The sequence below is a fragment of the Tauraco erythrolophus genome, chromosome 6 (assembly GCF_009769465.1).
Source record: "Tauraco erythrolophus isolate bTauEry1 chromosome 6, bTauEry1.pri, whole genome shotgun sequence".
Lineage (NCBI taxonomy): Eukaryota > Metazoa > Chordata > Aves > Musophagiformes > Musophagidae > Tauraco > Tauraco erythrolophus.
Window position 1 is genome coordinate 26,600,972 of NC_141470.1, and position 25,302 is coordinate 26,626,273.

The 25,302-nt window shown below is 40.4% G+C and overlaps 1 long non-coding RNA gene across 1 annotated transcript; it reads left to right on the forward strand.

The window, feature by feature from the left end:
* Positions 1-761: 761 nt before the first annotated feature.
* On the forward strand, positions 762-25,273 carry LOC147528551 (uncharacterized). The gene is made up of 4 exons (XR_015222215.1): positions 762-843; positions 19,836-19,907; positions 20,489-20,598; positions 24,177-25,273. It is a non-coding gene; the product is annotated as an uncharacterized LOC147528551 (long non-coding RNA).
* The last annotated feature ends 29 nt before the right edge of the window (positions 25,274-25,302 follow it).

Consider the following 25,302-nt stretch of genomic DNA (forward strand, 5'->3'; position numbering starts at 1 on the left):
AGCTGCCAAAAAGGCAAACAATCCCAAAAGCACTTCCCCTGCACTCACCCTCTCTCCCCCATGACATGGACCGGTTTCAGGGTATGGCTGGTCCACGAAGCTGTGGAGTCACGACAACCACTGGGGCAGCAGCTTTCAGGGAGTGGGGATGCGAGGCTGTAGGTCACCAGGGAAGACCCAAGTCCAGACGTGATTTCAAAGCACCACCACCACTAAACCCTGCTTTGAGCGAGTAGCCCCTGGCAGAGCCTCCTTGTCCCCTCTGACTGCGGAGAGGGGCAAAGCCTCCCCCTGGCTGAGGAGAGCCTCTGAGGGGAACCCCTCAGCCGCCGAACCCCCGAAGCTCAGGCCCGTGCTGTAACCACGGACCCCTCGCCATGAGGCACCGAGCCGAGCTGCTGTCCCGCGGCGGTCCGGCCACATTCCCTGATGGCTGGTTGCCCGCCCGCCTCGCAGTCCCCTCAGCGTTCGGCCGCGCCGCAGACAGCCGCCCCGCGCGCACCGCCCCCCTCCCTCCGCGAGCCAGACCGGCAGCATCACGTCATCCCCGAGCGCAGGGCGCAGGCGCAGCACTGCGGTTCCGGGCCCCGGCCGCCCCCCCGCGGGAACAGCTGGGGGCTGGACCCACAATGCCGTGCGGCGCTGCCGGCTCCGTTCCATTATGGAGGCAGCTGGCGTAGCCTTGCCGCCCGGCCCCGCACCCCCTGAGCCCCGCGCACCCCTCGGGCTCCAGCATGAGCGGCAGCAGCGGGAGCGGCTCCTCGGCACCCGGCCGCTTCGCCGACTACTTCGTGATCTGCGGGCTGGACACCGAGACCGGGCTGGAGCCGGACGAGCTCTCCGGTGAGTGGCCGCGGGGTCGGGGGTGGGCGGCCGTCATCGGTCGGCTCTGCGGTGGCGGTCAGCGGCTGGACGACAGCCCCGGAGGCGGGGTTCGGCCTCGCCGCCTCCTCGCTCGGCGGACGCCGTCTCGGGCGGCCCCGGGGCGCTGCGGGAGGAGCCGTCGGGAGTCGTCGGCGCCCCCCGCCCCGAGCAGCGGCGCTTGTGCCCCGCGCCGCCGGCACCGGAGCCTCGGGGTCTTTGTAGCTGCCCCAGTGCAGAAATGCCCGGCTGCGGACGGGCGTGTGTTTGTAGAAGTGCACACAACTTCTTAACCCCGTCAAAGCCCCGCTTTTAAACGGCCCTTGCAAGGTGACGGTTGTGCGGTGGAGCGGTATTGTTTCAGATCGTCTCTGTCTTAACGGCGATTTTGGAGCTCGGGTGCGTTTATCAACTTTTAGTCAGGCTCCTGGACATTTGAAACACACAGGTAATCTTAATGACTCCGACTTTGGAGAGAAAAGGAAGACTTTTTCCTTCTTCTGTAATAAGTTTGTTTGTTTGTTTTTGTAGCATAGGATAAGAATTCTGTTCCAGCAGTATCTGAAAATAAGTCGGATTAAAAATCTCTGTTAGCTGAGAATGTTCACACCAATACACAGCTAAACCATATCAATCTATCCCACAGCACTGTGTCCAGCCTGTGTTTTTAAGATTACAAATCTGTTCTTTGTTTTAGCAGCACCTTATTTCAGCTTTAGTTTCACTTTACTGTCTTCGGTTAATTTAACTTAAAACGGCTAATTTAATTAACAATTCCTACTTAGCACCTTTAGCTGTTCAGAAAGATACAGGGATGCAGTGGTGAAAACCTGACCTAACATCAGTACTTACTTTGTGTGTTTGAGCTCAGAACTTGACCAATGATATGTTTGTAGGTGTGGTTTTTTTTTTAATTAGCTTGCTATTATAATTTATCATGAAGTATTTTTTTGCATAATCGTATTTAAAAAAAAAACACTAAATGAACACTTGTTTCTTGTAGAGTGAAATTTGTGTTATTAGAACTCACTTTCTACAGTGAACTCTCCTGAATTTTGGCTATGATGGAAACTTTCTTTTTTTCTTTTACTGACTTCAAACAAAATTTCTCATCTGTTCCTCATGCTGAGCAGTACCTTACCCTAAGAGAATTCATATTTGTCTAATGTTAAAATAACTGTACGCTGCAATTGGACTCTTGAAGAGTGAATACAGCATAATGGTCTGCTCTATAATGGCACTTTAAATTACAGCATCAATTTAATTTAAGAAATCCAAGATAACAAAATGTAATATAATTTTATTGAAGCATATGTGATGTTTCACCGATTTTCCAGATTAAATCACAAGTGATCAAAGTTTCTAGATTGAAAATAGTTTCTGATGTTAATTTTGTTGTTTATTTACTATGTATCTATCTGTGTAACCTACTGCAAGGCGCACTCAGGAATACTCCCTGATGTCGATGGGAACAGGAATAACTCTCCTCACATAATTAAATTTAAAACTAGCAGTATACTACTTTGAGCTAACAGTAAACTGGAAGACATCAATGGCTTTCTAAAGTATTCTGTCTGAGTGTGCAGGTCTGAAAGCTGGAGCATGATGTTCTTTCTGTATTTGCTTTCTCTGTCAAGGACTATGTCTATAGTATGTAAAACTGTAGTGTGCAATATATCTTGGACTCTGCTGTTCCACCATGATACTGTAATGGTGTTGCTTGTGACAAGGTGTGGGGTTTGTGGAGAGGGGGATAGGTTTTAGTGTTTATGGGGGAGACTGATTTTTGTGTGATTTGAGGAAAAGGTTTGAAAAAACAAGGGGGGAAACAAGGAGGAGGATAAATTTATGGTAACGTCACAGCATGTGAGCTAGCTGGAATTCCGGTGCATTTTCCTGAGTTTGTTGTGTTGTTAATAATGCATGATAGTGTGACTGATGACGCTTTCAAATTGTGTCTTAAGTTATAGCCTCCTCCAGTGTCCACTGATATAAATGGAAAGGGCCTCTGTTGATTTCAGTGGGTTTCGGATGAAGCTTTGAAATACTTTGTACTTCCTGGAAGGCTTTCTTCTTTGAATGAAAGGGTTATTGTGCACTGGGTTTTTTTTCTTCTCCTCCTTACTTCTGTGCTGAAAAACAGATTCTGAATCTTTGTACTGTTGAAACAATTTGCTTCGTAAATGTCCATTGTTGGAAGAGAGGTGCTGGCAGTTCAGCTTCTGGGTGCAGGGGCAGGGAGCGGGATGTTTCCCCAGAATGGTGAAGTGGGGCACAGCGGGTCTCTCCAGGGCTTTCTGCGCCAGAGCTGCCGGAGCTCAGCCTGGCATGATGTCATCGCTGCCCCACTGCTGCAGGCAACTGTCGGTCGCTGCCAGGGCCCCTGGGGATGCTGCCGGCAGACTTTGTTCTCCCTAAGTTAATGAAATTGTGTATTTCAAGTATTCAACCTTAATATTGATGATACAGCGTTTTCTGCAGGCTTATAAATGAAGCATAAGATCATGAATTAATGCTCAGTCTAGTTACTTTGCTTGAAGAGACATCTCTCGTAGCGTTTTTCCTTTGTATGTTGGAAGCGTACTAAATAGCACAGCTGTAACACTTTTTCCTGAAAAAGTTGGCTGATTGATGGAAGGTGCAAAGTGTATGTGTGTATGTATATATTTGTTTTCTTTTAATATAGTGAGAAATACTGTATTTAGGGCATGAGTTAAAGACAGCATATTCTCTATTGTTAGGGCTTTTTTTAATCCCCAAATTCAAATGATCTGGTTATCTGGGCATCCTTTCTTATTTTGATAATTGTGTTCCTGCTGAGTGATCAGTTAAAGCAGAGAGAAAAACCTTACTAGGTGGCAGTAAAAACAACCAACCAACAAAAAAATCAACACTGGATGAACCTTGTTTCTTGTTGAGCTGGATGAGAGAGGAGCTGAGGCACATTTCCACGTTTCCAGGTGATGTTGATGTGCCAGAAGTCATGACAGAAATCTCATAAGTATACTGTAAAGGTCTGTTATAGGTACTTTTCCTTCATAGAGGAAATCACAGAATGGTTGAGGTCGGAAGAGACCTCTGGAGGTTGTCAAGTCCAGCCTCTCTACTGAAGCAGGGCCACCTAGGGTCAGTTGCCCAAGACAGTGTCCAGATGATTTCTGGGTATCTCCAAGGATGGAGACTCCACAACCTCTCTGGGCAACCTGTGCCAGTGCTCAGTCGCCCTTACAGTGAAAAATGTTCAGATGGAACCTCCTGTGTTTCACTTTGTGTACATTGCCTCTGGTCCTGTCACTGGGCACCACTGAAGAGAGTTTGGCTCCATCTTTTTTCCATCGTCTCTTCAGGTATCTATATCCATTGACAAGACTCCCTCTTGAGTCTTCTCTTCTGCAGGCTAAACAGTCCCAGCTGTCTCAGCCTTTCCTCATATGAGAGACGCTTCAGACCCTTAATCATCTTTGTGGCCCTTTGCTGGACTCTCTCTGCTATGTCCATGTCTGTCTTGTGTTAAGGAGCACGGAACTGGACACAGCGCTCGAGGTGTGGCCTCACTGGTGCAGAGTAGAGGGGAAGGATCACCTCCCTGGACCTGCTGGCGATGCTGTGACTAATGCAGCCCAAGATACTCTTCGCTGCCTTTGCAGTGAGGGCACGTTGCTGGCTCATGGTCAGCTTGGTGTCCACCAGGAAATAATGACATACATCAACTACCAAAAATCTTCTGTGTGTAATATAACATCACAATGCTGCAACATTATGATAGGATTTCTTAATTTAGGTGGTATGACTGTGCTCTGGAAAGGTAATGAGAATGAAGTGGTGCCTCATCTCATCTTTCAACTGGAGTCCTTTACGTGTCGAGTTAGTTAGATGTGATCTGAATGATGGTGGAAATAACGTGCCCTATACGGAACTGTTGGAGTTTTTGTTCTAAATTCTTTTTCACTAAAGATTTTGTTTTGTTTTCCTGTTATATGGTGTATTAGTTTTTAACAATCAGTTGTCAATAAAGTTTGTTTATTATGGAGTGGCAAAACAAAGGATCAACTTGCCATTGCGTTACACTTGTGTGTAATTGTAGTCTGGGAGTTGCTATAACAGAGTGTGGAACTCAGATCCAAATATCTGGACGCTATATTTTAATCTAGAATTTTTTATTGTGCATGCCGTAGTAATCTTGAATGTCATATCATGAAGGTGATAATAGTTATTTCAGAAATAAATGTTACGAAGGAGAAATATTTTTTTTTTTTAAATAAAATGCTTATAATCTGTGAGAAAAGACTGATGATTTAATAATAGGATAGTTTTTACATAAACCTTACTCTGGAAGACTAAGGCCAGTGACTAATCTGTTGCCTGTATTTTTTTCTGCCTTTCTTCCCAGTCTGAGCTGGTCTTTTAAGGTTTGATCCAAAATTAATTTGTTCGGTAGATGGACTTGTGTTCCTTTTACCAAGGTCCTTATGATGGTGCTTTGAGTTGTCCACATGATTATGAGCTTCATCCTTAAACGAGGATGAAAATGAGTGTTAGGAGAAGCCTGTGTGTCCAGGAAATATCCTTCCTGCAGACATCATTCATGTGGCTTTTCAGGATCCCTATTAGATAGATCTCCTGTCACTCTAGTGTATGATAATGTGATACCATTTTAATTATTCTTTGTCTCTCATACCTTTTTTTGTCTTTTGTTTTTAATAGTGTTGAGGCAAGATTTGTGTGTGTCTAGATTATGTAGCATAACAGGACTGATGATGAGTAAGGCATCTATATGCTGGCACAGTAGACACTTTATTAGTGCTGCAGTGTGAAATTCTAAAGGAAGATGATACATGGTGTATAGTATTCACCTAGCTCCACTTGAAATCAATCTGACAAACTGGTATTAGAGCAAGTGTTTCTCCTCACCAGTAAAATAGAGATGTCTCACCTCATCCCCTCTGTCCGTAATAGAAGTGTCACTATTTTTCTATTTTGTTGGCTTCAGATTTAAAATGACAGCTTATCTTCATACGTTTCCTGTTGGTAGGGTTTGTTTTAACAGCATTCTGTATCAATATAAACTTCATAAAAATATGAGTGCGATGAAATGATTGAAGGCATTTGTCACATATATAAACCAATAAATTGCTGAGTATTTCAGAATTCGGTGTGGTAGTTTCCTTTGTGGTAGGTAGTTCATGTAGTAATGCAGATTTCAGCACCTGTGTTAGTTTCCAAGTTCAACAGACTGCAGTAGTTACAGGCTTTTGTTTTGCCTGAAAGGTATTCGTAAGGGGTAGCTAAAGGGAAGGAGGATGAAGAAAAGCAAGCGTAATTTCAATTAGGAGATATCATTTTCTGCCTGACATTTGACCTGTTCTGTATTTTCCTCTTTTGGGCGTTTTTATCTTGGAATTAAAACATGGCATTTGGGGTTGGAGGCAGCTGTGATTCTTGCGGTGAAGCTCTTCTGCAATACTATTTATTCCTTGGGTAAACAGCATGTGAGTAAATTTCTCTGTCCTTGCTATCGTAGTACCAACACTTGCTGCAGAAGTGAATTGCGTTGGTGGGAGCGATTGCTTGATTTTTCCAAAGGCTGAAGTGTTCTGTGACTTTGGGGTTTTGGTTTTGGTGGGGTTTTTTTCGCCACTTCCTCTCTTTGTCCGTAATGGATGGTATTGCTGCAAGCTTCCCACAGTTCCCTAGTGATATGCCTTTTCCCTTGGGGATTCATTCTGAGACTGAAAGGGAGGTTTTTAAGTTTCTTTGCTTTTCTGAGATTGCTAACCAAGGTGTTAACTCCGTGGAAGGCCTCTCCGGTAGCACCAAGGCTGAGACCACACACTGGCTTCCCGTAGGTCACTGCAGACGGGCAGTAGATAGCAACAACTTTTGGCTGGGCTTGCACTGGCACATGTGAAACGTTTTAATCCGGATATTCCACTCCTCCCTACTCCCTCTATCTTTTCCCAAGAAGCTGGAGCTGTTTGCCATGTTTGAGTGCCAGAAAGATCCTTCGTCTCTTTGGGAACTGAGGCAGACGTGCTAGGGTAGCTGGTATGTAGAATAAAGAATGGGAGAGTTGATGTAAGGGGGAAGCAGCTGTGCTTTGCTGAACTACATTTAAAGCCACAGTTTATTAGGTGATGTTTCTATAATGCCAATCTTGTGATTATCATATTTGTATTTTAGGTTAAACTGAGCTGTGTGCTTTACAGAATCATCTCCTCAAAATCCCCAAAACTCTTTGTTCTTCCACCCTTCATTTACAAATTGGGCTTATTTGGAAGGGTCTTAGGTAAGGTGTGGGGGAGGGGAAAGGTTGCAAATTCTTGATTTGAGAATAGACTAAAATGTCTAAAGAATTAAAGTTTACAAGTCTGACTTTTGAAGCCTTTTGAAAAAGCCATAGGAATTTCACCTTATTAGAGCAAGACATACAAAGATTGTTTGATTTGGCTTTTTGTTCCTTCGGGATTTTCTGTGTTGTTTTGTTTTCTTTGCAGTTTCTTTTGCAAGGAGAGACTGCACAAAGAAAACATCTTAAATAAATTGTATAGGAAATACTGCCATTTACAAATAATAAAATGCAATTTCCCCCCCACCCCCCTAAATCTTCAAATTGTTGGTCCTGTAGTTACAAAACACTACAACTGTTTTTATCTGCCTTTTGACTTAGTGATGTCCTACTTGAGTGTTCTTGGTAATGACTTCTCATACTTTTCTTCTGAATTCCCTCTAACCTGCAGGGCTCATGTAGCAGAAATAACGCGTGTGAAGTGACAATGTCAGAAGCAATTACTTATTGATGTATGTTGTGCAGCAATTATTCTCTCTGAATGTCTTGACAACCCTTTTGGATTTGTGGTTTGTAGTCAAGTTTGCAGGGAGTGTTAACCCTGGGAGGCATAAAATATTATTGCACAGAGAAATTATCAAGCATTCCAACACAAACTGATGAATGATGAAGAATTTACTTGGAGTGCTTCTGCTCAAGGTTTGTTTCTTAGTCTTTCCAGGAAAATGCTACTTTGCTTATGGTTTGATGGGCAAGAGACCTTTAGTTTTGAAATTCCTGGTAGAAGCACAAAATATTGCCCTTTTTATTTAGTTTTTTGGTTTTTACTGGTTGTATGATCAGCCACTGTCAGGTACAATGTGTACCTCTGTATTGAGTAATTTACATGTTCATACTGAAGCATCTTGAGAAAGAAACTTTATTGTGTTTCAAAGGTGAGTGATCTGCAGATAATATGACAGTCATAAGCAACCTTTTCATTTTCAGATATAGCAGCATTTCAATGTTTGACTGAGTGAGAAAAAAGGTTGGTTTTACAGAAACAGATATTCTTTCAGCATGACTTCAGGTGAGTTTGGAAATTTTTTTTTTGCAATTGTAGTTCCTACTGCTTGTATCTACAGTTGCACTGTGTTGCAAAAATTTGTGGCCACAGATCTTGAGGTTGCTGCAATTTACTGATCTGTGCATTGTTTCCATCCTCTACAAGCATAAATTTTTATGAGCTATTTTGCTATTTGCATATATTACTTATTCTTCCTTAGCTTGCTACTTTCAGCAAGCTCCTTTACCAACTGTTGTTTCCTGATTTTGCTCCCCAAGCCCAGCACTGTCCTACTGAACTGTCATCAGAACTGTGTTGGGGAAGAGAAAAGTCCCTTATAACTTAAGGCCAGTGCTAGTGTTTCCCAAAAAAGGGATTTGTTTGGCTGGTGTGCAATAAGCCAGTCCATGCACTAAGCTGAGATACTGCTTTATTACAAAGTTGTGCAAGTTTGGGTGCCTGTCCCAAGACAGCACACCCCTTCTAAAATTCAGTAAATGTTTATACAGTGTGTATTAGCATGTTTACATATTCATTGTTATTCTCTTAAACAATTAGTTAATTTTCTCTCACTTTGCATGTAAATTACTTAACATGTTCAGTCCCTTTCCTCTGCACCTTTCTTTTGGGTTTGAGGTGTGTTTAGGGTAGGTGGTCTGTGAGTCAGTGGTCACTATCTCCCCCTCTTGGAATTACCTTTCCCCCAGTTATCGCTGTTTCTCGCTTAATATTTGTGGTATTCTTCCAATCTCATTAACCTTTTATCATAACAAGATGTTTTCCCCGTCAGTCTTTGAAGTCCTTGTTTTGGCTCCTCCTTTCAGGATTAACAGCCAGATGTCTTGGACTTACAAGGATGCGTGCACTCCTCTTGACATATTTTTCTAAGGCTCCTTCGTTATCCCTCATTATCTATAATGAAACAATGTCTAATACATTTTTGCATCAATACATGTTTTCCAGAATGTTCTTTTCTTAAGGATGACGTGACACTTCAGGGATGATCTTCCTGTTTTCGGGCATTATGTACATGTTTGCTTTATCTATGTATATGCAAATAAATTACTATATACATACAAGCAAGCAGGCTGCTAACCTAAGTCTTCCCAAATTCAAGCAAATCTTCATTTAAACCTTTAACTGTTTCATGGCTAGACAACACTAGCTCTAACCAGCATAAGACTGTCATGCCCCTTTCTCTTTGTATTTTACTAACCTCTCTATATCATTGGAACCTGCTTGAAAAGGCTTCACATGTATTTTAAAATATTGCTTTCCTCTTCAGTGCAAAAATTCAGTGGTATTCCAGAGCAATACAAACACTTGGTTAAAGGACTGGACAGATGTTTCAATAATGTTTGATCCTTGTGCTTTTACAAAGAACTGTTTCCATCAGTCCTCAGAGCTGGAGTTGGCGGTCAATGGGAGTGCAGAAAGTAGGAATGTTTAACTGGATGGGACATGTTGCTGTAAAAGGAGATCCACAGTGGTTCAGGAAGGTTGCCTGAGATGGTCTGTGCTTCTGTTTGCTCAGGCTCTCCTGAAGCCGACTCACTGGGTCTGCCCAGCTTAGATGGGCATGAGGGGAACAGCTGATTTCTAAGTTAAATGTACTTAAAATATGCTTTCCCCTGCTTTTGGTTTATATTTCTAGTACACAGGAAAGAATTGTGTTCTGTTCTAAAGATAAGCCACCCTTTTCCTTTCTTAGTGTCTTCTGTGGCACATATTTCAGATCTACTGTGTAATGGAAATGGTGTGCCGCACCCCTCCCCGCCCCGTGGCTGAGAACACGCCTGTCATTGTAATTTTGAATGCTGCTTCTGTTGTTCCATTGGAAACAGACCAAAATATCTTTCTGTAAGTCTTTTTGCTGTGGCTAAAGCAGAAAAGTAATTTTGTAAAACAATTCTGTTTTTAAGAACGTTTCCTTGAAAATTTCTGCCAGGCAGTCTTGATTGAAATACATTGTGTCCATCTGCTTTCCTGTGTTACATGCAAAGCAGCAAAAAAAAAAAAAAGTTTAGGATGCTTTTAAAGATGCAAGCTGAGGACTTTTGAGGTGGAAGCAGGGGTGTTCTTGTTTGTTTTTTAAAAAGCTGCCTTAGATTCTTGATGGTTTCTTCTGCTCCTTCCCTGCCCCACCTCTTCCCGCCTTCGTTGAAATGGTACCAGAAAAAATAAAAACAAAAGCTTTTGATTTCTTGACCTTACAATCACAGAATGCAGATGTCAGCTGTTTTTCTGTGGTGCTTTAAATTCATTGTTGCAGCATTTGAAACTATTCCAGTGTGTGTGTGTGTGTGAATATGTTTTGTTATCAACTAGATGAGCGCTGAAACTTAATTGATGAATGGATATCTATTAATTTATAAGTTTTTGTTTGCCATAGAGGGCTTGGAAGAATTTATGCTATCAAAGCAATGGATGGTCAAGAGATTATTTGTATTCAGTGGAGTTTACGCTAAATATCCAGTTAGTGAAATGAACCCTTGTTTTTTATTTTAGTTCACAGTGAGGTTCTTTGTGTTACAGTTCTTGAAACATTACAGTTCTTGAATTCTGGAATGCAAAATAAAATGGGAAAACAACAGGATCTTTTACAGTCAACAGATTAGAGTTTACTTGTTTCTTTGTCCTTCCCACCTTTTTAGAATCATAGAGTTATTTAGGTTGGAAGAGACCTTGAAGGTCATTGGGTCCAAGCGTTAACACTGCCAAGTCCACCACTAAACCATGTTCCTAAGCACCACATCTACACATCTCTAAAATACCTCCAGGGATGGTGACTCCACCGCTTCCCTGGGCAGCCTGTTCCAATGCTTGACAACCCTTTTGGTGAAGAAATTTTTCTTGATATCCAATCTAAACCTCCCCTGGTGCAACTTGCTTTGGACACGCACAGTGTTTTAGTTTTTAGTGACTGCAGCAGGAAGAATTGCATTGTCCTTTGAACATTCATATGTATGTTGTATACTGAAAGGAATGTGTTCTCATGGGACTGGGATAAGGGATTGTTACAGGCAAGTTTGGGTGTTCCCTAGATGATAAACAGGCCAAGAAAAGAATAGAGCCTTTCAGCACTCTGGTTATTTTCTTCCTCTTCTCTCTACGTCCTCTAAAGTCCTTAAACTTTTACAAATGAAGGCTGACACCCTCGGTTGCACCTAAAATAGATACTTAAATAGAGGGCAGCACGTCCATAACACGTATTTTCACCTTTGTTTTAGAAAGGCAGACAGTGGAATTCCTTTGCCTTTGAGCTCGTTTGTCAGGGAAAGTGGAACAGTAACTTGCATGAAGAAGTTTTTAAAGGAAGTCCCAGATGTGAAAATCATAGGTTGTAGATACAAGTCCAATGGAATGACAGCTGCTAGAGACAGTAGTTGAAGCCCCTGATTCATTAGAGAGAATGAATGAAACCACTGATTCCAGTTGCTTTTATTGCACCAGTGCTGCAATAAAATGAATGTGATCCTGAAGGTTTTCTCATATGGATAACCTGATCTGCTTTAAAAACTGTTAAAGTGCCAGTTCCAGTAAGAAATTAACTGGTCCAGCCACCACTTCAGCTTGCACTTTGCCTGATGGTCTTGCAGTGGGAGGAGGGGGAATAAAAGTGAAGGACAGAGGATTTATGTGTTTCAGGATAAAAGGGAAGAATTGTTTTTTTTTGTGTATATCTGAGGGAGAGATTTGCTGGTGAAGGGAGTCCTCTCTAACGAGAAATATGTGCAGTTCTGCTTCAGGAGGAGGAACTGAAAGGAAGGAAACAAGTCATAATCTGAAGGCATTTGTCCATTGATGGAGTGGCTGGTTGCTTACACATCTGGCAGCTGCAGCTTTTCTTGGGTCATGGTTTTTATTCCAAGAATCCTTGTTTAATGAATTTTTTACTTTTGTCTGCCGAACTTTGGGTCTTTATTTCCTCCATTGTAGAGGGTTGTGGTTTTTTTTCAGTTTTATATGGTTTAATATTTGCTAAAGAAGGAATCAGACAAACTTACTGTTTTGTTTTTATTAGTATATTATTAGTTCTCTAGCTATGTATTGAAAATGTATTGAAAGAACTTTTCTTTCATATTAGAAAATGAGGTTCTGAGAAATCAGAAAGATATTGCTTTCCAGAAGGCTAGATCTGGGGATTTTTTTTCCTTGTCTGTTTTTTAAGGACCAGAATGAATCGATATTTCACATCTAGTATGGTACAGGCCATATAATTTAATTACTTGTTTAATTATCACAATTTTGCTCTTAAGTCTTGGTAGTAGAATATTTGACTGTTCCCATTGGCAAGTGGAAATATGGCAAGTAATTTTTAACAGACTTCTTTTGCCTTTGATTTTAAGATATTGATTCTTGGCTTTACTGTCTTTCCATGTCTACATGTATCTTAAGCACCTGTATTTGCTTTTACACGGTAACCAGGACCTATTGGACCAGAAACTATTGGATCTCTGTCAGTTTGACTAATCAAGAAGTCCTCAAACCTCTCATTGTACAAACCGCTTCTTCCCTCCAGTGCCTCCTCCCCCCACATAACTATTTTTATTTAGACTTGGACCATGATCTTAGAGCTGGAGTAATTTTATGTTCAGTAAATATAATTATTTACTGTAATATCTACAGCCTTATTGTGTGTACTGAGAACAATTGTTGGCTGAACTGGGACTCCTCTTGCTGTTTATGACATTAGCTGCTGGTTTTAGATTAACTTAATTCTAAATGTGTTGTGGACTGCTGCCATTCTTGTGTCTTTGGAAACACTTCAGACTTTTTTCCAATGTGTTAGGCCCTTTGACAGGCATATTATTGCAGTTGCTCTGTTTTCACTCAAAACCCAAGAATGAGAAAGTTTGTTTTTAAAATGCCCTATGATGTCCATCTTTACATAAGTATGGCTTTGTGCTCTATTGTATTTTTTTAACTGAAAGCAGGATAGAATTAGACTGTTCTCTAGATAGTGTTTCTAATTCATGCACTGTTCAAATCTCCTTCATGATTGACTTTTGACTTGCAGCCCACACTCTGGAAAACCTCTACTCTTTGACTGTCATGGCCAGCGCAGTCTCAAGCCCCCACCCTGCACAAGTTGGGATGATTCCCACCATTGCAAGATTCTTTGAACTGTGGTGTAGAAAGTGTGGAGGTAAAGGGTATAGTTATAGGGTTCTGTAAGGTCTTCTGAATCCTAAGTTCAGTTTCTCCAGCATGCTGCATAGTACAGGAAGGCTGCCCTAAGCATATGGCTCATAGTTTCTGTTGCTGGTACAGACTCTTATTGTTTCGTGTTCATTTGTTTAATTACAGCAATATGACTGTTTTATGTTGAAGCTGGTTTATATTTACTTTATTAAGACATTCATTTTAGTGGCAGCAGGAATTGCATATACAGCCTCTAAAGACTCCTATAAGAGTGTCCTTATGTGGGAAATATGAAGTTAATCTTTGCTTGCCATCTAATATTTTGTATTTGAAGATGTCATGTATACGATAAAAGTACACCAAGACTGAAGGAATTGAATGAATAATGGGCTGTATCACAAAAATTTAAAGAAAGAAGCTGCTTGACAGGGTGAAAACAACAAACCACTTAATCAGAATTACCAGAGCTTTCTGGATGTCTTTGTTTTGTAATTATTTTGAACAGATCAGCGGACTTGAACAAACGAAGGTGGCAGTATTAACAATTATTTAAAATCAGTGTTGTGCAACCATTCAGTTCTTTCATCAGACACTTTTTCTGGTAAATAGAGTAGCTTTTTCTGACTTGCTTCTTTTTATTGTTAGAGAGGGAAAATTGAGCTAGGCTTTACCTCTGAAGTAGCACCTCAAAGACTTTTTTTCTAGCTAGTACGCAGGGAGAAGTTCCTGTACACTCTTAATCTTGCATAATTTTTAGAGTTGCAGCACTGCAGTCACTTTCTACTAAAATCAATAGTGAATTGACAGCATATACAGAAGGCTGTGATTCAATTTTTAAAAGTTCTGTTTGGAAGTGTCCCTGGCATTTTTTTTGCATCAAGTTTGCCCTTTCGAATTAATGACAACTTAAACCACGCGGTACTATTCTGTACTAGATAGAACTTTATTACAGGAATGGAAACTTCATGGCAGGGTGTGGGTTACAAAGAAGAATGATCGATTGATATATTGAAGAGGAAAAAAAATCTAGGGTTAAAAGCATATTTATAAAGAAACAAACTACTCAGCAGGGAAAACTGAATTGTTATAATCATGTGACAGTTTTCTTGGGAATTTGAATTAGAAGTTTGCAGCCAATCCATCTGGATATGTGTTGCTTCTGTTGCTATAAGCTACCTGAGAAGATGTATGTGATTGGCAGGCATAGCTTGAATTTACAGTGTATGTGTTAAGAGGTTTCAGTACAGGTCTAGCTTATTTCATGACCACACTTGAAGGTTTGACAGGAAATATGTTACTATTTAGCATGGTTACATAGGATAGGAACCATCAGTTGCACTCCTCCATGGCTCAGGCTGTAAACAGAACTTTGCAAACGATATAGTCAAAAAAGAGAAAGGTTTAAGTCTAAATTTCCAGCCTGTTAAAAGATCTTGTCGTCTTGTTTTGTTGAGAATTCAAGATTTCATCTTTTTCATTTACAGTAAATCCACTTCTCAGTTGAAACTTGTAATTGTTTATATATTGAGGGGAGGACATAAGTAATTGGAACTGCGAGTTGTACAACCCAACCATTTTCTTATTACTGTGTTGGGAAGACTTCCCCCTGCCTTGCCCCCTTGTCTTTTCTTTTCCTGAAGAGGAATATGGAAGGCAGTGAATCAGATTTTTTTTTTTTTTTTCCCCCCTCTGGATAAATCAGGAAAGAGCTAAAATTAGACCTTCAGAATTCACTGGTTTTATTCCCCTTCAGAGCTGAGGAGAGCTTGATATATAACATTTTGCAGGTTATTGAATTGAAGACTTGTTTTAGTTCATTCTGATTTCTATATTTTTTCTTTTTTTTTTTTTCTTTCTGTATAATCTTTTAGAAAAGTGGTATCTGTTGGTATGGATAGTTTCGTGCAGGTACTTCCAAAGCACAGGTTGGAAACTCCGTGTAGTATCTCTGGGTTTGTAAGTCTGAATTTTCATCAGACTGAGACACAGACACACCTTTCTTCTGCTCACAGGCTGAGCAGCAAGAAAAGTAATACGGGTAAGAGCAGGGAGGAGCATGAAAATGAGAGCTAGAGAGGTTTCCTGCACGCGCTACAAATCTGCATTGTGGTATGGCTTACGTTCAGCATTAGGTGACTCGGTAAGGTATCACTGCTCCATAAAACGAGGTGTAGTTGTTAGTTCAAACGTAGGATACTTGGAGAGTTAGCACTGGCTTCCCTTCTGATAAGCAAGCTGCCGCTAAGAACTTCAGTCTTTTATGTGCGTCTTTTTAAATTACATGGTAACAAATAAGGCGAGAGCAAGGACTGTAACGAGGCCAACTGCCTACATAGTGTGACAGTGGGAATACCTTGTTTTTGCCACGGTTCAGGTGGCTCAAATCTTTTTATGTCACTGATTGCTGTAGCGTCTTTGCTCTTTTTCCACCCTGTGGTGGAGTCTTAGGGGGTTGATGAAGTGTGAAAGAAGAGAGAGGAAGGAGAGGGCATTACCAAAGCCAGATGGTGGTTGCTGGCATTGAAAAATCTATTACTCGTCGTGGCGGGAGCCAGCGGGTGGGCGAGCTGGGCCTCGGGAGCAGGGTGGCTTCAGGAGCCCTCAGTTACCCATGCAGGTTGTTAAAATTACGCTACAGTCCCGTGCTTTCTTCAGTGCACCAGTTGAAGAACCTCTGTGACAGTGGTTTACCCTTTGCCTCCCTCCTGTTTGGAGAATCACTAACTAAGCTGTTTGTGTGGACATGGACTAAATCTTCGTTAACCCTTTCTTCATTCTCTATTTATTTATGTTTAATCTAAATTGTTTCACTGATGCTATTTTGAGTGGGATGCCACAGACAGTGTTTTTTCCAATTAAAAAGAAATTCTGAGATTCTCTGCTTCACTGGATGCAGCACCAAGTCTCATTCTAAACTGGTATTTGTTGATTTGTACAGTGCCTAGTGAAATGGTGTTTCTTTATGCTTTTATGATATTTTTTACATTACAAAATACAATGGCGTTATTATTGTTTTGAAGGTTAGACGTTGAGAAGCACGTTAGCCTTGAAGTTCCTGAAGTATTCCTGGGCCTTTTTCCCTTTTCCTGGAATTTTTTATGTTTATGGATTTTATATGCCATATGTGACAGTTGCTGACAAATAATCTTGTAGTTGTAGCTATGTGATTACTGTTTCTGCTTTAAATTTGAAGTAGTTGCAAGTTTGTAGTCTATGGGGCAGTTTGCATCTTCATTTTTCTAAAGCTCTTCCTATGCTGTGACAAACAGCTGAGTCTAAGGTGTGTGTAAAGATCATCAGCAGGCAATTCTGTGTTCCATTGAAAAAAAAAAATCCCTTTTACATGGAAATTGCACAAAAGAAATCGTTTACAGAGCAATCATGTTTGAAGATGTCTTTATTGTAACTGGATCAATAAGGAAAGTACTTTCTAGCCATCACTTCTGCTAGAGGAGAGGAACCTTGTGAAAAGCATGATCTGATGATAGCAGTCTTTTGATAGTCGTTAAGTATGGGAACTTGTACTCACTCTGAAACTTGTGGGATACATCATATTTTTATCAGTTTAGCTTCTCTTACATCTTCATTTTCTCAGTTCCAGCATAAAGCTTTGTCCATTTTTGCTGATGGGTTTGTCTCCTGCATTTGTTAAGTCTGCTCTTGTCTTCAGTGTTTTTATCAAAAACATTTCAATTAGTACTGAATTAATCAGATGTCTAATTCACTCAAAGGCAGATCTTGAAACAATGAGTTATTTTTGCCTGCTGGGGATGTGCTGCAATTGGTATTTTGCTGGAGCAGGTTGTTTGTGTTTGAGGATTCTAACTGATCATATATTTAGAAATTTAGGGTTAATTGCTTTTTGACTCTGGATAGAAGCAAATACTGTTTGTGGATTATTTTTTTTTAATTTTTTTTTTTTTCCTGTCTGTTGCTGGATATCTAGTGACAACCAGTAGCTGCTTAGTGACAGAAGTGTAGGGGGAGCCTGGGTGATGAGCTTGCCGATGCTCAAGTTCTTATTAGTTAAAGGCAAGAAAACAGGGTGGCCAGTGTCCTAGAGCTGCACAGATCACCTTTCTGTTCCTGGGTCGAACTTTCCAGATGATGTTAGTGAGCTGTCACTTGAGATTCCCTGCCCTGGCAGTATCTTTGGAAGTCAGCATTGCCCAACCTGAAGGTCCAGTGGTTTGCTGTATTGCAAGCATGAAGGCTCTTACAAAAAGAGATAGCTAAAGGTGGAAGACTCTGCTCCCGTGAGGGAGAAAATGAGCATCACACTGATGTGGAAGTCAACACAACAAATACGATATCAGAGCAGAGTGGCTCTAGGGAAGAAGTGTAATATGGAGACACTGGCAAGAGCAGTGTCTGTTCCACATCTGAATTGTGTGATGATTTGCAGGAAGGCATGTTAGCGTTGCCTTACGGTTCTGTCTGGATCAGGGCTCAGTGGGTTTCCAGAAATCAATTTCAGTACCTTCATTAAATTATAGACAAACTTCAGGCCTGAAAAATTTAAGCATGTGTTGGAGAGAACGTCTCTTGGGATGAGATGGGGCAAGGCTTCTTAAAAGATGTAATTCTATTTGGTGGTTTGTTTTGTTTGTTTGTTTTAATCAGAAGGGAAGAGCAGCATCATGTATTTTGCAATATTAATAATCTTAATGAAAAGGTCTTCAAGTCACAGATTTTTTTTCTATTTCCAAAACATGTGTGACCTTACACATAGGTAAACTGAGTGATTGTGGTGTGTCTTTTCCAGGTTTAGGAGAAAATTTGGCCTTCAGATATTTTCTCGCTTATATGTATGTGGAAGAAAAAAAAAAAAAAGAATAAAACAGCTTAGTAAATGTCTGAGGTTCTTCCTCAATTACCTAAAAGTTGACATTACATCATCTGCACAGATGTAAATATAGAAAATAGTAGGTGTGTTAAATCTCCTGACTTATTTTTAAAACCTCCTTTACAGAGGACTCTCTTGCTTCAGTGTATGTTTGCGTCAGTAGAGATGTGGCATTATGTCCATTTTTCTTTCTGAGAGATTGGAAGTTTCTTTAAATGCTTATTTTAATCTTTTAAAATTGTTTTTAGCTCCTGCAGAAATGCTGTTATGTTTTCTGTCATTGACTCTGCTCTTTCCCAAGATGGTTATATTTCAGTGAAGCTGTGTTCTGTTTTTTTCCTAATTATCCCTCTCTAAACATTTCAGATTTTCCCAAATATGCATTTTTTTCTCTCTGAACAATGATATTATTGAACAAAATAATAAATAATGTAGCTGAGTGGTTTTGTATGAAAATCAGCTGAGCTGTTGATTTTTCAGACAAACAGGAAAAACAATCCCACCTTTAATTTCAGTGTTAGAAACCACGGGATTAGCAAAATAGATGTGAATATTTTGGGTGGTTTGAAACCTGTCCTAGGTCCTGATTCAGGGTAAGTTCCCTGTGCAAGGTAATATTTAAAACTTAGTTTAAACAAAATCCAGAGTTACATGACTTCTCAACTGTCGAAGGACTTCTTAAGCATTCCATGGAAACAAAGTTTTGTTCAGTGTAATGTGTTTGTTAGGTTCTTTATTGTCTGTAGGCAGTCTCACAACTATCTCTGTGTATGGCTACTTTGTGGAAATAAGTGTTGTGCAAAATAAAGATTGTAAATTGGCGTAGAAATTGAGCTTTAAATATTACTGTAAAAGTCCAGAATAAACCCAGCCAATTCTGAAATAAATTTCTATTGCTATATAATTGCTGCATGTAAGAAAAAAGTGAGTTGAAGTGTGTTTTCTTTTGCAGGTGTTGCTAAAATACTTCTGTTTATTTAAAGCACATGATTTCATGCAACTGTGCCTGATTGTTAGTGTAGCTGTCAACAGCTGCATGCTCATTTAGCTAATTGCATTCTAGTAAGATAGCTAAGCTTATTTTAAGATATGCAGTTGTGGGCTTTTTTTTTCTTTTTTTTAAAGCAACTACCCCCATTCAGAATATTTGCTGGAGAAAGTTCTATGCTACTGCAATGAAAATCATTGCTCTGGAGGAAATTTGAGAGCTTTATAAAAAAGACTGTATCAGCCAGTCTGGTGTATGGATAGCATCTGTGAAAAGTTGGACTGTGCCACTTAAATTCATACCATTCTAAAGGCCTTGAAATGGTGGTGTCCTTGGGGTTAGTTTCATCATCTGCTCTTAGGAAGTATTTTATAATTTAACATTTAAAACTCTCATTTAACAAGCAATTAATTCCAATTGCTGCATCTACAGGAACTATGAGCTTGTGTTACAAACTGATCATCTTCTTCAAGAAATAAGTACCTGAAATGAGAAATTTGTAAAAAGTTGTATATTTGTAAAAAGCATATTAGGAGATTAGACTATTATGCATGCTAATTCTGTATAGAATACTTGTATGTTTTTTACTGGTATGTGTTAGCTACGTAATTACAGTCGACAGTATGAAATTTATAATGCAGTGTTGTTTTTACTTGTTATATAGCTTTATGCCAGTATATATAGGCCTCTAAAACCCGAGATGGTGTCAGCCGTTTCATTTCAAGTGCAACAGAAGGTAAAGGAAAAAGTGTGGGGAAAAAAAAAAGCACAATTTTTTGTTCATCTGATACCCTATCTTCATGGGCATTTGTGGTTCTTGATCTTTTAACCTTCTAGACTCTCTTCACAGCTCACTTCTTGTAATAGATGGTGGATACTCTTTTTTCTAAGTCTTGAAGAAGAAATTAAATGATGCTACTTGTATGTCTATCTTAAACCTGCATCTTGTCTATTTGTTCTTTTCTTCAGTAACAAAATTTCACTGAAGCTGAAGCTTTAGCTGTGCTTTAACAAGAATCTGAATATTTGAATAGTGGCTTAGAGCATTGCTGTCGTGACCACAATCTCACAATAGTCATGCTTAAGGAAAAGCATGGATAGTTAATGACATAGAAATGTTACAGTGCTAATCCTTGCTAATATCTGCAGTCTGATTATATGCTAACTAACTGTCTTGCATTTTCTGTTTCTCTTAAAAGGAGTGTGTGCTTAAGTCACTTATCCTCACATCTACCTGCTGATGTCCTGCTTTTTGGCCTTGTTTGAGCTTAAAAAGAGAATGAAATAATTACTTCTGTATTTTTCTTTCACCTGCAGGGGAAAACTTTGAACAGACTCCGTTAAGACGCACATTTAAATCCAAAGTTCTTGCTCGCTATCCCAAGGATGTTGAATGGAACCCTTTTGACCAGGATGCAGTGGGAATGGTCAGTATCACTTAATGGCTTTTGTTTTTAAGACAAAACCTACCTTAACAATTGAAGGCATTGATCTGTGTTTTCTTTGACAAAAATAGTGTGAAATCTATTGTAGATTGGAAATAATAATGAATATCTCTAAATTGTGCAGGCTCAAAAGGTGTTTTCATTTAATCGGGATTTTTTTAAAGGAAATTATGTTAAAACATGTGAGTGATAAGTCCCTAGGAGACTTCTTTGTTCATTCTTCTTTTACAACTTTTTATTACAGTCTAGAGAATTGGTAGAGAAATAAATTAGCCTGCAATTAATGAGTCTTCTTCGTGCATGATTTTTCTATTTAATGAAATGCGATGTGATTTCCTAATTTAAATAAAATATAGTATTTTTCTCTGCCACATTTCTGGTTTGGTGACCAAAATACTTGCCTTTGTCTGAGTTTGAATTCTGTTATTTTATTCCTATTGAGGTTGATGACAAAATAGTTACGAGTTTCAACAGAAACTATGTACAGCCCTTTTAATATGTTCCTTTTAATATGTTTTTCTGATTTAGATGCATATTGCTGTATTGTATAGAGATGTAACACTTAATAGAATTTCAAGTGAAATGCAATGTCAGTCTGTGGATTCTAAATCCCATTTTCACCTATGTTTCTAGAGGCAGGGGGAGAGAAAAATGTGTTTTAAATGTTATTATCTCCTTTCCCCCTTTTTTTTTTTTTATAGCTGTGTATGCCTAAAGGGCTTGCTTTCAAGACACAGGCAGATTTCAGAGAACCTCAGTTCCACTCTTTTATTATTACTCGTGAAGATGGCTCACGGACATTTGGATTTTCTCTCATGTTTTTTGAGGAAGTTACTAGCAAACAGATCTGCAGTGCAATGCAGACATTGTATCATATGCACAATGCTGAATACAACATTCTTCATACTCCACCCACAAATGACAAAGATAGCTGCAGCAGCACTGGAGACTGCGATGGCACTTCTGTTTCAAAGCTACAGTGTTTTAACTCCTATGACATCAGCAGAGACACACTCTATGTCTCAAAGTGCATTTGTCTGATTACTCCAATGTCTTTCATGAAAGCTTGTAAGAAAGGAATTGGCTCAATGGCCGCACTCAAAGAGTAGTGGTCAACGGCTCGATGTCCAAGTGGAGACCGGTCACGAGTGGCGTCCCTCAGGGGTCCGTGTTGGGCCTGGCCCTGTTCAACATCTTTGTCGGTGACGTGGACAGTCGCATGGAGTGCACCCTCAGCAAGCTCGCCGATGACACCAAGCTGTGTGGTGCCGTCGACACGCTGGAAGGGAGGGATGCCATCCAGAGGGACCTCGACAGGCTGGAGAGGTGGGCCCGTACCAACCTCATGAAGTTTAACCAGGCCAAGTGCAAGGTCCTACATCTGGGTCGTGGCAATCCCAGGCACAAATACAGACTGGGCGGAGAATGGATCGAGAGCAGCCCTGAGGAGAAGGACTTGGGAGTACTGGTGGACAAGAAGCTCAATATGAGCCGGCAATGTGCTCTTGCGGCCCAGAAGGCCAACCACGTCCTGGGCTGTATCAAGAGGAGCGTGGCCAGCAGGTCGAGGGAGGTGATTCTCCCCCTCTACTCTGCCCTCGTGAGACCTCACTTGGAGTATTGCGTCCAGTTCTGGAGTCCCCAACATAAGAAGGACATGGACCAGTTGGAGAGGGTCCAGAGGAGAGCCATGAAGATGATAAGAGGGCTGGAGCACCTTTCCTATGAGGAAAGGCTGAAAGAGTTGGGGCTGTTCAGCCTGGAGAAGAGGAGGCTCTGGGGTGACCTTATAGCAGTCTTCCAGTACCCTCAAGGGGGCCTACAGGAAAGATGGGGAGAGGCTGTTCAGGAGGGCCTATTGTGATAGGACAAGGGGTAATGTTTTAAAATAGAGGGAGGTAGATTCAGGTTGGATATTAGGAAAAATTTTTTACCATGAGAGTTGTAGAACACTGGAACAGGTTGCCCAGAGAGGTGGTGAATGCTCCATCCCTGGAGACGTTCAAGGCCAGGTTGGACGAGGCTCTGAGCAACCTGATCTAGTTGGAGATATCCCTGTTCCTTGCAGGGGGGTTGGACTAGATGACCTTTGAGGGTCTCTTCCAGCCCTAACCATTCTATGATTCTATGATTAGTCAGTGACACAGCTAAGAGAACAATCAGCTGCCAGCAATAACGCTACTTCTTTTTATAAGATATAACAGAAGAGACAAGAGGAACTAAATGCCGCTTGTTTCCATAAAAGACTGTTCTTTTATAATCAGTTTGAGAATTTTCACTACGAAGTACAGGAGTCGTTTTACTTTTTGAAATGCTTTAAAGAGACCAACTGAGGAATTTGCTGCCTTGCTCCCTGAAGCAAGAACAGAGAGCATCCCGTCCCACTCAGTGCCTGAGAAAGCCACGAATAAGCTATTACCATATCCCCTAAGTGCTCATCTGTGCTGGCCTTTCCCTCAGGATAAAACCAAGTTTTAAACTTGAACCTAAACTCACTGACGGTTTCTTCTTCATCCCCCTAAAGCGCTTACCTCAATGTTAAAATTTCCCTTCACTGGAAAAGGCTAGAAAAGCTTCAAGCATCATGTTTGAAGCTACAATTTTAGTGTCTTAAAATTCTCTTACTATCCGCTGAGGGGAATACATTCCATTTTTGAGGAAAGAAGGTAGATTTCACTTTTTTTTTTTTGACGGCAGATCCTTATCTTTGTAGTTAAAACATCTCTTTCATAGACAGGCTTCATATTCATTGGAGAGTACTGCCAAAGGAATACAGGAAGCAGTTGAATGCCAAGCCACAAGAAAGAAGTTTCAGTAAACATTTCGGCAATATAATTTATGAATAAACCAACCACTTCCTTGGCAATTAACAGAACAACTCCACAACTTTGCCCAATTATCTCTAAAGAAATTGTTTCCCTTCTGCATGACAGTATTAAGTTCCCTGTAACAGTTAAGTTTTTAGAGCAATATATGCATTTGACATCAAAGCACGGAAAAAATAGGGTGTATTTCAGCTGATTGTGCTAATTTGTGGAAAACAGCACAAGTTCAAATTCATGTAAATATGCTGAATACAAATGACAAATTGTCCCAAAACATTCATGTGAAAATAATTTTTTAGTTTTCACACTGAAGCACAATTTTTTTTGGTAATGACAAAGTGCTGCTTGGAAATTTTTTCATCACCTCTTTGATACACAAACACAGAGAATGTACTACTCACTTAGAGATGACTCACAAATATTGAAGAGACCTTTTTTAAAGCAAGTTGGCTTCCTCAGAATCCACCAGCTTTTAGGTGAACTCACAACAAAGAGGGAGACTGCTCCAATCTGTTCCATCTCTTCTTTTGAAAGGTTTGTAACACTGCAATTCTCATTTTTCCTATTATTTTTGTTCTGATTTGCACTTATTAAAAAACTCACTTTTAATTTCAGACCGTGTGCTCTTTTTGAAAGTCTCCAGCACATTCAGAACATTCGACATCTGGAAACAAATTAACTTCTACCATACTTTGTTTGAACATACACGCGTACATCTTCTTCCTGTTCTCCCAGATCCGACGAGCATTTGCGGCGGTAGCCAAGTGACAAAGGACACGAAGGGCAGGATGTGCAGCCACAGAGAGGTCGCTTCACCAGCGGAGGTGCTGACTGGAAGCACTGCGTGCTGCTTGCTACCTTTCTTGGGTGACGCAAATCAGCAAGACTTGCAGGTAGACTCATATCCATATCCAAGCTGGTAAATCTGTCTAAACGTCTACACATTCCCATGGGAAACCTTTTATTTATTAAATGTTTTCCCAGACTGTTTTGGAGAACATCAGTCCCTTTCCTTGCTACGGAAGGACCCCTCTAATATTAGTTGTCCCAGCCCCCTCTGGAACAGTGTGTTCATTCTTCCTGCTGAGCAGATTCCAATAAAAAAAAAAAAAAACAAAAAACCCACAAAAAACAAGTGGTTGCTTTGTAGACAGTCTTTATCTAAAGCTTTTGCTTTTCTGCTGCCTTTTGGTTAATATACTGAAAAGATTTATTTTTATTCTTCCAGTTAGCTGCATTATAAGCAGTTATTAAAATGTTTTATAATACAGAATTGTATGTGGGCTGCATCAGTGGCACCCAAAGCAAGAGCTACAGGCTGCCTGACAGATAACGAACTACCAGTTTTCAAAGGGCTGTTGGCAGCCCCAGACAGGACCACGCTTACCTTACTGTAACACACTAAGCACGCGTTTAGCAAAATGCTGTAGAACACAATAGCCATTTCCTTCAGGCGCTCACAGAAACTGACTCCAGACAGCGTATTTGAGTCCCACACAGATTAAATATCTCAGTACCTCAAAAAACACAGCAAGACTGTCTTCTGGTTTAAAAACGTTTATTTAAAAGAAAGGAGATCCATGCCCAGATGGCCAGTAGAAAAAAACCCACCAAATCCTCAGTTTACCCCCCCAAAACCATTACTCTGCAATTTACCTTTCCCTTAAGTCTCAGCTTCAATGTTTTATTAAAAAAAAAAAAAAACAAACAAAAAAACACCCTGAACTTTCATTTCCTTTTCCTATGCTGTTAGACCTGAGGAAATTAAGTACCTTGCCCTGAAGGGTTGCATGGGATGTGAAAAGAAACTGCCGTAAAATTTTTTCACAATATACAAGTATAAAAATAAATATATATGTGT